This window comes from Cephus cinctus, unplaced genomic scaffold (assembly GCF_000341935.2).
Source record: "Cephus cinctus unplaced genomic scaffold, Ccin1 Ccin1_scaffold0306, whole genome shotgun sequence".
NCBI classification, from domain to species: domain Eukaryota; kingdom Metazoa; phylum Arthropoda; class Insecta; order Hymenoptera; family Cephidae; genus Cephus; species Cephus cinctus.
The window spans coordinates 91,776-105,071 of NW_014333009.1; the positions used below are offsets into that span (position 1 = coordinate 91,776).

At 44.8% G+C, this 13,296-nt stretch overlaps 1 protein-coding gene and 1 long non-coding RNA gene across 7 annotated transcripts in view; one reads left to right on the top strand and one right to left on the bottom strand.

Annotated features, from left to right (window-relative positions):
* LOC107266246 overlaps nucleotides 1–13,296 on the bottom strand; it is a 52,568-nt gene that overhangs the window by 2,721 nt on the left and 36,551 nt on the right. Inside the window, exon 4 of one of the 4 annotated variants that reach the window (XR_003059290.1) lies at nucleotides 7,541–8,415. The exons of 2 other annotated variants lie outside the window; for them this stretch is intronic. The gene's annotated coding sequence lies outside the window, so the exon portion shown is untranslated. Of the gene's footprint in view, nucleotides 1–7,540; nucleotides 8,416–8,446; nucleotides 8,723–13,296 lie in introns of those variants that run through there. One more of the 4 variants, XR_001537374.2, reaches the window with a different exon arrangement.
* LOC107266245 lies at nucleotides 166–13,286 on the top strand. 3 transcript variants are annotated; one of them, XR_001537373.2, is made up of 6 exons: nucleotides 166–1,520; nucleotides 1,580–5,168; nucleotides 5,280–5,575; nucleotides 5,653–5,788; nucleotides 12,331–12,621; nucleotides 12,904–13,286. It is a non-coding gene; the product is annotated as an uncharacterized LOC107266245 (long non-coding RNA). The 3 variants fall into 3 exon arrangements; XR_003059292.1 differs by having other exon boundaries at nucleotides 166–1,041; nucleotides 1,140–1,520; nucleotides 1,580–5,575; XR_001537372.2 differs by having other exon boundaries at nucleotides 1,580–5,575.

Sequence of the window (13,296 nt, forward strand, 5' to 3'; positions counted from 1 at the left end):
AAAAAATTGGGGGGGGGGGGGGGGCGCCTATAGCAAACCAATTAAAAATGACTCTTGGAGTATCTTAATTAAGTGAGATACAACTTGGACTGGAACGAGTCAGACGACTATCGATCTTTGAGAAAGTGAAACTGCTATCGGTAACAATAAAAAGTACATATGAAAGCATCTTACTCGACGGATCAATCCAGCTTAATTATTTGCACAATTAAATAATCTGAAGGAAGTCACTACGTCTCCAGGTCAGACACGAGGACTTCTAGTAACAGAGGCAACGAAATTTATTTAAAATTGAAATCAACCCTACATATACTATGCATTATTGATTTCGGACCTGAGGAATGTCAAGTTTATCAATCGCAGAGGAATTTTTGACGACAGGCATTGGCGCTTACTCCAAGTAGCATTAACCTCTCGAATCTTGCACTAGATAGTGGTGTCTGGGGTGGAGTTTCCAGACAGTACCATAAGGGGCTGGTAAAAGATCAGCTTCGTTATCTCTCGCCTGGTGTCGAGTTGGGCTCCAGAGTAATCCTTCTAAATCCCCAACAATACCTGGAGGGTATAGCAGCCATTAGTGGAAAGTTGGTGGGAGGCAAAAATGTGGGTTAAAAAAAATATATTAATATACTTTTCAACCAGTGAGATCGTCCTTGTCGATTTGAAAATCTTGGACTTAGGGCATTTCGTATTTGTTCCCTCGTTCACTGAATATACGTGTGCGCTATGTGAATATGATTTTTTAAAAAAAGTACCAAATTTTTGAGACACCCCATACGTGACAGGATGCGTGTGCATGTAAGAGCGCCAGACGTACCATCTCTCACGACCCCTCAAAGAGTCGAGCGGCTTTCGTCTTTTATTCTGGGTCCACTGTCGGATAAAAAGAGAAGACGAAGAGCCCGAAGAGCTGCCTTCTCGTGGTTACCAGAGGAGTGGGATAAAGAGGGAAAAAGAAGACGAAGAATAGGATAAAAAGAAGAAGACGAGAGGAAAGTAGTATCCTTAAAAAAAAGGAGAAGATGAGAAGTCAAGGAAAAGGTAAGAGAGTCTACAGGTAAAGAGAGCTAGAAAAAAAATTCTCATACATGTACACTGGATCACAGCTTAAAAAAAAAGCGATATTCTTTTTGACGTAGGTAGCGAAGAGGATTTGGAAAAAAGAATTATTAAAGCCAATTCAAGATTTTGCATCTATGCCAAAATCTAGGAAATTTCTAATCTCAGTGGCAATTACTCGCAACGTCCATGCGTGTAGATCGTTCCCAACTGTGTCCCTGGTTCCCAGTGGAATGGTAGCTTTTACGAGTCCTGGTCGTGACTGTACTCCAGTACCCCGGCGAAGCCAGGGCATGTCTGCAGGAGCTTTTATGGGTTGTGAACAGGTCGTGCCTCGCTTGTAGACCTCTACGTACTCTCTTATGCGCACGTGTGCCTTTCTGCTGGTTGACACGTAGCTACGTAGTTACGTATCTGACGGTAGATAGGTACCTGGATACCTACGTTACGTAGGTAGATACGTAAGTACCTACTGCAAGGCTCTCTGCGTATCTCAAAGCAATTATGCGGCTACTTTCAGGGAACTCGTTGCCTTCCTATACTGGTATCCAGCACGTGATACCCACACCAGCCCTGACTGGATAGGGTACTGGATCGTAAAGAGCATTCCTTGCTCTCTGATGCATCGGCGCTGGATCGGACCTTATAGCGAAGACTATATTTTCCCACGGAAAAATTGCGTCCTCGAGATAAGTGTGGATGCTGCCGTAGAGTGTTGTGTACCACTTAATGCCAGATTTGATGGAAGAATAAAATCGGAAGCACTGGGTCTACGTGGTAGCAGCTAGTTGATATCAGGTACCAACTTGGTTGCCTGAGGGAAACCGAAGATACTGCCAGGTGCCAAGATAGGAAATTTGAGGAGGTACTAAAAAAAAAAAGTGCCTTTACAGGTTTTTCCTTCGAAACACCCTTATGGTATACTCTATGGGGTATATCGTCTGTGCACGAGTTTTCGTAACACCCTGTAGAAGGAGTGCGCGTATAAGTTGACTCTGCATACAGTAAATATGCGCGGAGCCACCCAAGTGGACCACCCGCCAACAAGAGTGAGGAACGCAGAACGCGGAACGTGGTGAACACACGGGGGAACATCGTGGGGCAACGGTTACGAGAATAACGCGCACGCAGGGCTTTATGGCCACGCCTAAAAACAGTCGCTCGACTTAGATAGGCCGCCTCTGTATAGCACGCGAGCACGCGCTCATTTGCTGGCTCTAAGATTTTCCGACGAAAGGAACGTTCCTCGAGGAGTGTACAAATCTTTGTGCTTGATCCACCAAGAGGATCCTGGTTACTCCAGCAGAATGAAGATATCTTCGGGAGCCATCGCTAATGTACGGAGTAAAAGTTGAAGAGGAGTCGTGGATACCTCAGTCCTGGTATGTCCAATTGGTACAGGCTGAGTACCAGGACCACGTATTTACGTTTTGGAAATGGGTGGCCGTTGAAAAAGTTTGGCTAACTGCGAACCTGGAGCGTGGGTCGCTATCAGCTAGTGGTACTGGGGTTGGGGCATGAAGGGGATACTGGCCCTGTGCTGGCTGGGATTGCTAGGGACCCCTGTCTACGTGGGAGCGGTCGACGACGGACGCACTCTCTCTTTCTCTGTCCTTCTCCGACCCATGGCTTTTGGTGTTTATCTCCTTCTCTTTCCCACTCCTCTACCAGCTCACACTCTGGACTCCTACGGTTCACGTCCGTCCGTCCCACTCTCTACTCCCACTCCGCGGAGGGTTCTGCGCCGTTCATCCTATCCCACCCTGTCCCCTTGCTCTTCTGCCCATCCCGGTGACCCTCTCCGCTCGATATGACACCCCACTCCGGCGCCAGCCGTCGACGGCTACGGACTGCTACGGCTACGGCTGCACAAGCACTCACGGAGGCAAGTCGCGGTTCTACCACCCCACCCCGTGGCCACTAGCTTCCCCTACCTTGACAGGGTGCCGCCAACGTAGCACCGAAGCACTGTACGGACCAAGCAACGAAGCACCGTAGGGATCGTAGCCACGTAGCACTGCAGGGCCGTAGCTCACCCTGGCAGAACCCACGTCGACGCTTCCTCCCTGTCCTCCGCCCCCTTGACTCTCCCTCCTTCTGCTCTTGGTCTCGAATTCTCGTTCCACCATCGCCTCATACCCCGTTACACCCCTTGCGAGACTCGAGGACTCGTACTCATCCCACCACTAGGAGGAAACTCCTCACCCAGCAAGTCCTCCTCCATCCAGGTTCTCGTACCATTGACGATGAACGGCAACCGCCCTGGCATGCCACGTCCGCTATCACCCACGCGAGTCAACTACGTCACTGGACGAAGCTTAAAGGCTCGTTCACACTTGATGAAGCCCTTTTTTTTCTAGGACAATGATGAGGGAATGCTCATGCTTGATTGGTGATAGCGATTCGGGGGGACAAATGGATTGAGGGGAGGGCTATTGACAATTTTCACAAATGGCACGAACAATGGCTATCGCATTTCCTAGCTATCTAGACTGGCTGGTACGCAATGGATCCTCCAGTTACGCAATTATCGGTTTTCTCTCGAAAATGGCATATCAGCCGCTTGCTATGAACGTGGCTGGCTTTGATCGTTCACTCGAAATTTTCACAAGGGGCTTCCCCGGGGCCCTTTTGTGGATTCTCCAATCCGAATGACGGTACGGTCCCTGGGATTTTAGCTGGGATTGCCTAGGGATTTTTATTTTTCTCTCTTTTGGCATTACTTTATGGTGCCTGGCTTAACCTCTGGTTATATTGAGATACTAAACCTTTTTTTTTGCTGATTACAGGGGTAGTCACTGCAGTCGTGGCGAGTAACGCTCTTCCTATCATTAGGGGATGGATGATTGCTCTTGGCCACGGTCCAGGATTCCTCCTACTTCCGGAACGTTTCCGTCGTCGCGTCATTTCCGGTCCCCTTGTAATTTTCATGCTATAACGGCACGTGCTCCCCCATGCGTTTATACGCTCTATGGTCCCGAAGAGTTTCTTTACCGACGGCTGAGAATTCAATGAAAATAGTGCGTGCGACTTTGTCCTCCCCTAATGGTCAAAGGTTGGCCGAGGATAGTTGATCAGCCCTGTAATTTTCTTCGCCTGCACCATTTTTTTTCACACGTAACTTTCATATGTAATTACAGTTACTCTTTTTAGTTCTGAACACGCGTCATGCATTTGTCTGGATATGAGCCCGCAACATTTTACTAAATATGAAATGAGTCTCGACTTTCTTTACGTTTGAAAAAAAGCGTTTGGGCATTCAACATCGTTCTTTCTGGTTCAGCCTATAGGGACGGTATAAACGAGTGGGACTGAGATGAGCGATCACTGTACCGGAAGTACAGGCTTAATTAAACGCTCACTTCTTTCTGTAGTCGGAAGACTTTGGGTGTCGAGATACTTCATAAAGTTTACTCTGTAATTATCAAAAATTTTTGAACTCCTATCCACAAGAACCAGGTGGACCAAGTGGAACAATTTACGGAAGAGAAAAGGGATATAGGAATTTAGTAATATCCACGAGGCGAACAGGTACCCTGTTTTACAAAAAATCATTCAACCTCACGTAATCTTTTACGGGAAATGAAATAGCATTTTTATCAATGATATTTATTAGGAAATTATCACCAAGTTATCAACTCGCACTAGCACGTGGTTCTTGTTGCAAAAGGCAGACGCGTGAGTTTACAGTGTCGGCCGCCTGGAAAATTGATGGTAATTGCACAGCGCCAGTCTGCAAACTTTGACCGAGGAGAGCAGCAGGATGGTCTGAGGTCTCTAGCCAAGTGAATCCAGTAGGGTTTTGTATGGGACGGTTGCCTGATATCACGAGTCAGAAGCCAGGAAGGCTAGAGAGCAAGTTTGCTCCTCCTGTCATATGCAGCCACCATCACAACGGGCGTTCGGTAACCATCTATCCAACCACTACCACCTACTCCATTCTAAATCCTCAATCAAACCATATTGAAAGGAGGGCAAATGTTGCATTAGCTTAGGTTAGAACACCTGTGACCTTGAAGATCATATCAAAGATGAAGTCTGGATTGCTGAAGAAGAATTGGTGTTCTTATGACTCAACGTCAGGTCGCTTTTTTTGTAAAGATGAATAGGTAAGGTTAAAATTTTATAAAAAAAAAATATTTTCTAGTGACAAAAAATCTTTGAATAGAAATATTTGTGAGCATTTACAAGCACAGCTAGACATTCCTGACAACATGTAGGCAGGTACAAGAAGTTGTAAAAATAAAGACGCATTTTTCCTTGGGATCTACTTGTTGGGACTACTGTCTTCAGAGTACAAGGTCTACAGACAGAAGGTTGAAGGTAATACGAAAGGTTGGGAAGTTCCCAACAAAGAGAAGCAGAAATCGAGAAAAATGTCCTTAGAGAAGCAGAAGAGGACGTCGAGAAGGAACCCTGAGGATGGGATCGATCTTGTCCAAGTGGAGTCCGTAGATACGTACATAGGCCCCTACGGCCGAAAGTCCTTCGGGAGAAATGAAGAGGGAATTAGAAGGTGAGTTGAGTAGGTTAGGATCTGGAGGATGGTAGGCACAGACCGGGTCCTGAAATTCAATTGAATTCTCGTTACAGGGAAGTTACAGGGTGGCTTCGTCGTGCCGTATTAATTATTCGGGCATCACAATCCCCGTTGCTCCTAGCCGCACCAGGAGCGTCAAACCGGAAACGATGGAGGAAGCAGAAAGAACGTCAGATGATTGGACGAAGAGTGAGTGGATACATTTAAAAGAAAACGAAGAACGGAGCAGGTTGGGATTCCACTATAGCTCCGGTTCATCCTTACTTCATTTAAGGATCTTGAATCTTTGATCCATTCAGCATCCGTCGCTGGTCATTCATTCTTTAAGCGTACCTTACACCAGGCCGTCATGAATTCTCGAGCTTATCACCCTTTGCGAAGGAGCTCCTGGATGAACGTCTGATAATCCATAAATGATTTGAACAATTAAAAACACCATAGAAAACAAAAAATTGAATTTAGGACATTCCAGAATAGTGAATGTATTCGGAAATCTATTTTTCCGTCACTTACAGACAGACCGTATCGGTGATAGGATATTAATAATATAACAGAGCCAAAACCAGAGAGGAAATTTTCCGAATAAGGTGTTCAAGGCTTACGTGTGCACCCGACATCTCCAGGCTTCACGGCCTTAATTATTGGAGCTGGAGATCCAAGCCGATGGCGACGGAAGCAGTGTTAGTGGCAGGCGCCACGTAATCCCCATTCCGACCCTGAAGCCATCGTCAATTCCACCCCCAAAGGAGGTGAAGAACCACGGCCCCCCTCTCCCTCCACCTAGAAACCCATGCTTCCTTAGCACCGGCGTAATCTATAGTTTGCTTCATCCCGTGTGGATCCAACGACGTTTGCTCTCGCCTAGACTGTCATCTCGAAGTCCACCCTCTCTCTCTCTCTCTCTCTCTCTTTGGCGTGCTCGACGTCCTGGAGTCAAGTATAGGGAACCCCGATAGCGTTAGACACCCTACGGTGAAACTGTAGCACCCCTGCGAGGGCGAGGGAGCCTGATCGAATTACATGCGTTCTTCCGTCTCTCTGATCATCCCCAAGTCTGTCCCCAGGTTTCTTATTCTCTCCTCTCTCTCACTCATTAGACACTCTCGCGAATGCGGGCGCTCTCTCTCTCTTTTTTCTCTCTTCGTAATTCTTTACCGTCTAACCCTCCGTAACGTTGGGTAAGTCGCCTAAACGTCAGGACCTACGTGCAATGTTCCGTGACGGATTGGTAAGGGGTGGTAAGGTTGCGAAGGGGTGGAAGGGTCACAAGGCTGGAAAAGAGCCGCAAGGAAAGGATAAGGGCGCGCTGAACAGAAGTCCTTTCCATAATTTTAAACTTCATCCCCTGTTTTTCGCCTCGCTCGAGTCTACCCGGTATTCAAGGGTTGCGGACTTTCCCTGCAGAGGTGAGATAACGTTGGGGACGCCAGGCGTCTACCGTTCCCGAGAGTAACGTCGCAGACGCTTCTGGGACTTTCTAAGTACTTTTTGACAGCTGTCACTGGCTTCTACGTATCCTACAAGTAGAATGGAACGTGACCTATAAAAATATCGTCCATTGCTATTCCATATGTGTTACCAGAAACATTCAAAATTTCGTCTGTCCCAATTTTCTCGCGACGAAAAATTTTTTGGAGATATTTTTTGTTTATCTGCTTTTCTCCCTCTGCCTTCGCACCCTATGTTCACCCCTTCTCGATGGACAATCTCTCGAGTCGTTGCCCCTCGTTACGCCCCTGGTCACTCACCAAGACGATTCCTATTAGGGGTTGGCGAGTGTTCCGCTACATTGGAAATCCTGAGGTTCGTTTCCACTTGAAGGAATTTTTAGGAAAAAGAATGGATCCACCCTCCCTTTACCCCTCCGGATTTCAAACCGTCCTCGTACTTTGAGATTATGGTGGTGGAGATCTTCCAGAAGGGGTAGTTTCTTCCTTCCAGAGATTAGCCGTATCGCGTTTCAGGAAAGTAAGAAGGGAAAGAATGGGTTACCTTTAAGGGTGTCTGCCCTTTAAACGCACGCACGCTTTATACAACGGGTGTTCGTGAGAAATTCATTATTATTCCTCTCTTTGAATTTTTACATTTTAGCAATGCTTAATTGACAGCCGTTTTGCTATTGGTTATAATGGGAGGGTAAAATTACCCGTAATATTTTCCCTGTAGATTTTTTCTGTTTTACCGACAATTTAGTCTCTTATAGTTTTATTGGGCGGTTGGGCAATTTTCCAAAAGTCACAACTTCCCTGGTCCAGGGTTGTAACTTTTTGAGGGGGTGTCTATACGGATGTCCTGGGAAAAAGTGTTTGAACGAAATTTACCAGCAACATGCTCGTGAGATAAGACGAAGAGAAGAAGTAATATGGGGTTGAAAACAGGAGAGGGCCGGGGGATGTAGAATCGTTGCTGGATTCCTGTAGGATCACTCTTGCAGGAAATCGATCGAACTCTCAAGCCGCAAGTTTTGTCGAGAAGAACTGAACGCTTCGCTCGATCGTCGTAATATATTCGACGCCCTCGACGCCCTCGACGCCTTCGTCGTCCTCGTCGCTCACGCTCCCAGCTGCCTCCCTGGCTAGCTGTACGGCTGGCTGGCTCGTTCTACTTCACCGGAGGTTGGGGTTGGCTGTAGGTTTAGGGCTTGGAGTCTGGGTTAGGGGATGAAGCCAGCAGTGAACATCGTCTTGCTGGACCCGAGCTGCTCCATTTCCGTCCACAGCATCCCTTGCCCCGTTTAACCTACCCTTGACGCATTCTCGTATCACTCGCTGCCATATTCCTGACTTCGACCGACGTTTAAAAAAATTTAGCGTCACCTACGAAGTAGAGTAAAAGAGTTTGGTAATTTTTCTTTTTTAGCTCCTAACAAAAAAATTAATCAAATAACCGAACGAATTTTAAACAGTTATTAATTATTGTATCGCGACAATTCTGAACGAAAGTGATGTTATACTGTTTATTTCTTGAATTTTGTGACTTGCCATCTTTCAGCCTCCACGAGAATTCGCAGTTTGCCTTTTTTCATGTTTTACCCGTGTTCGTCAATGTAAATAAAATACTTTGAATTGCGCCATACGAGTCGTATGATATGAAAGATAGAAGCGGATGCAAATAAAGAAACGTCTGAAAAAGAATTAAAGCATAGTAGAAAATAAAAAAAACATTTCCCTCTTACATACTTAAACCTACGACATACGGTATACTTACGTGTATCGATACAATAAAGAAAAAAAATCCCAACATCTTCCCAGTCAAACATTAAAACGAACTCTGCTATTCATACAAAGCAAACGAAACGAAGATAAAAGAAACGGAGAAAACCAGACTAGCAAAAGAAAAGTACAGTGAATCATAAAAATTCGAATCATAACACTACGCATAATTAAGACACTTTCGCCATAATTCTCTATAGGAAGTTACCACCCTGGACTGTTATCACATCGTTTGGCATCCCCTAAAGATATTTTTCAGCCTGAACCTTCGGTGAATTCGTCTCTGTCAGTGGCGGTTCGCGCATACGTTATTCGTGCACGAAGGGTCCGCCGAATAAGGCACGAAAAAGAAGGATAAGGAAGAAGAATAAGAGAGAAGAAAAAGGAAGAGAGAGAGAGAGAGAGAGAGAGAGAGAGAGAAATACCAAGTAAATTCCAGAGGCACAGCAAGGGTAGTAGGTGGAGGGTGGATGGAGGATCGTGATGAGGACAGTAAAAGAGGGCGTAAGCAGGAAGGCTCAGCGGGTAGAGAAGAGTAAAAGGAGTGAGATTATACTGGGTGTAGGGTCAGAGCAAAAGAGAGAGAACGAAGGAGAGAGAAAGAGAGAAAAAGATAAAAAAGAAGAATGACAAGAGGGATTGGTAGAGGATGAGGCTGAAGCGGAAGGCCGCGTGGTAGAAGCCGGTGCTGAAAGCCTGCCAGAGTGATTGCCGCCAGGACGTGGGGTTAGCTGGAACAGCGGATTTCGCGTGTTGTGCGCCCGGGGGCGTATGCCACCCTTATTCGACGTACAGACGTAACATCCCAGCAGCCCTTCTCTTCTGACCTCTCGAGCTCTTGATCTATAGCCACGGTATCACGGACTCACCGGCTGCTACCACGGCGGTCCTGATATATAGTGAGAAGGGTATCAGGTATACCGGATGGGTATCTGGACAGCACCTGAATTGGAGTATTTGAGGTTAGCTAAAATCTTTTTTTTTTCATTTTTTTTTACTGTAAAATACTTCTCTAGTTTTCAATATATGGACTTTGTATATTATGCAAATTTACGCTGTAGTCAAATTATATATTGATACGATTGTTGATGGTTTGGTTTTTTTTGGCAATTTCTATGGATTTCGTGGATTCTTGTAACAATATGTATCCTGGTCCAGGGTTGGATGCTGGGTAAAAAGGATGAGGATTTAACGATGTTTACTGTGGGATATAAATTATTTAATTTCATATCTCTGCCGATATCGTCTCGCCTGGATCACGACGTGAAGTTGTAGATATGAATATAGCTGAAAGGTAGAAGGTGGAGAAAGTAGATGTACAGAAGAGATAAGAAAGTTCGAAGATTTTCGATCCGTTCGGTTCTCGCAGAGTTGGGTTAGCTGGAACGAGCTTGAGAGTCGTTGCGGTAGAATTGAAAGGGGGTTGGAGATCGCGTTGGGGGGTCGCAATTTCCTGGCTCGCTATGGGGGTTAGGGGGTAGCGCTTTTGCCTTCGAATTCTCAGCTACCTCTTGCCAACCTTCTGAGAAATCTACGACTGCATTTTGCATTTGAGTAAATTCGAGCACTCGATTATAATCATGTTAATGTGGTCGTAGGTCATTTTTTTGAACCTTCCATTTTACTTGAAATATTTTCGAAATTCTCAAAAATCAAATAGGCTGTCGTGGGAAAATAATTTTTTTTAATTCTGGAAAACAAATTTTTTAATTAAAAAATAAAACTATCTTCTTCCTCCACCGAGTCAATATCTCTAAGGAAACTTTGCTTACCCCAAATACAATCCTTGTTTAACGTGGCAAAGATCCTGAATTGATCTCAAATAAGAATTGGTCTGCCATTCGATAGTGACCCAATTTTTAGTAATTCCAATATGGCGCTATTCACTTGATTCCCTGGGAGGTTCTGACAAACTGAGAAATCATGTAAAATTCGAAACTCTACTGAGAACCAAACTCGATCTCCAACCCCTTTTGCCGTCCGAGTGTAACTAGTATCCGACTACCCTTGGCGCCATCCTGGCCATAAGAGTAGATCCGACTTTTCGTCAAACAACTCGAGTGGACTCAAGTATCGCCGGAGGTTATTATGTAATTAGAGTACACTTCATGTACCTACAGTGTGCCCTTTGTACTACGTAGTTGTTCTAAAACGCTTTTCAAAATTTCCTATTCAAAATTCCAGTAAACAATATTTTTAATACATAAGTTCATACCTGTGGTTGGACTGGGTATGATTAAAAAATATTTCGGCCTAGATTTTCGTCAGAAGTGTTTTAATAGGGGTTGAACAAATTTTAGGGTATTTTTAGGGCAAGTGGGAGGAAGAGCATTGGTGACTTTAGGGTCCGTATCGGTATCGTCTTACCATTATGATAGTCTTTTAACCACCAAAGGGATGAAGGAGTCCGTTCTCCTGTTACCCTCTTGATTCCTAAACAACCCTTGGTGTATATTTCCAAGGAGGCGCCATCATCGTCACGAAGTCCTATCGAGTATCTAGTAGACGCTACGCGAAATTTATGTTACCTTGACTTATACAAAAAAATGTACAAAGTCAAAATTTACAAAATAAAAAAATCGCTATATTTTAATATTTTTGTATGTCGTTTGCCATTTTTTTTAATTAATTTCGTTATTTTTATATATCAGGTTTATGACCAAGGCCTGAGTATTTACATAGAGATACAATTGTACTAAAGATACTTTCTAAGGGACGTACATACTGTGTAAGGGTAAAATTTCGAAAAGTCAATAATTACGAATACCTATATACCTGGAGCAGGACTAAGGCTGGTAGTTGCCTAGTAGAGGATGGATTTTAATCATGACTCTCCTTTGAGCCATGCTGGCGATTACGCAGCTAAACCTTCAGAGGCAGGGGTGCGCACCATCCCCCGTAGAGGATCCAGACCACCCTCTAGGATTCAACGCGGACTTACGAGGACTAAGGTCTACTCTGAATAAAAATTCAGCTGAAATTGTAAAGATATGGTTTTTTATTTTTATTATGGCTAACTGCTATTATCGCTAAAGGTAGGTTCATAGACGCAAGATTACCGATGGTCCAAGACTATATAAGTGGCTAGTTCACTGTTTTGTTCTTTCTATATATATATATATATATTTATAATAAATAAGAGTCTACATAGAAACGCATCATGAGGTTCCATCCTAAGGGAAATATCGTCATGTGTATTTTCTGCGACAGAACACTCGTTCTGCACAACGCAGCAGGCATCTTATCCGAGATGGAGAAAAATGACAGTGCCAGTAGATAAAATAAGAATCTCATTGTTTCTCCCTGTTTTATATATATATATGATATAAATATTCTATGTATATCCCTTAAATAAAAATTTTACATTTGGTCCAGCAGTACAGCATCCCTGGACCGGAAGTTAATTTCTTCGCTGGTAATGCCCAGTATATTCGTCCTGCATTTTCTCATTTCATCCGTCTCTCTTTCATTCTCTCTCTGTTCATTTCTGTCCAAAGCAGTGCTTCTGTCTTTTTCTAGGCTACTAAGGGTTCGGATATACGGAGGATCCAGGGTCTGTTACGGACGTTGACAACGTAGGGGATGAAAACGGCGTCAAGTGGAGACCGGTCGGAAATGAGCGATGGTACGGTAGATATCTTTCCGGGTCGACTTCCGGTGAGCTACGACTTCGCATTCCCGATGTAAGGATCGGCAGAGTCCGACGTTTAAAAAAGCGACGCAACAGCTGGACGTCGCGACGCTGTTGACCTCTCGCGACAGAGAATCGCATGAGCGAAGTACAGGAAACTCTGAATGAAGTTTTTTGAGGTAAATATCAATATATCACCCTTGACTCTTACGTAGCGTACGAATCAAAAGATTTCTCAAAAGCTCGCGTGACAGTGGAATGAATGAAAATATAAAAAGAAATTTTTTCCAAAATTAACATAACACTCGAGGATTATACTCGAAAGCAAAAATATTGTATATAAATAAAATTCAAAATTTTCATTCCAATTCGTAATACCCTTTATCACTGTTCTGTTCCGTAGCCCTCATTCTGTATCTCTATCACCAATGTATTTTTTTCCTACTCCCTCTCCACAACAGAATGCTAAAAACGAGCGGAGTTTGGATCGCGCCCCCAGTTACGAGAAAACCGCAGCGCGTTCCGTTTAGCGAGAGATGAATCACCGAGTGCAGAGGGTGGGCAGAGTGCAACCCTGCGCCGCTCACGTTGCACCGGGTGCACTCGTGTGCATAACCTGGAAGCCTGGAAGCGTGTGCCGATGTACCATATATATACCCCGGCGGCGTGTGCGGGTATATCGCAACGCAGCGCGCCCTGGAAAAGTAGGGTGCAATTACCATTGCCAGCACCGGACGGGCGCACGCGGCTGTTACCACTCCCACATAAAACATAATATCCAGGTATCATTACGGGCGCGTCACGCTCGAAAAAGCTTCTCTTTCTCTCGTGCCGCCATTAGCCCCCCCCCCCCC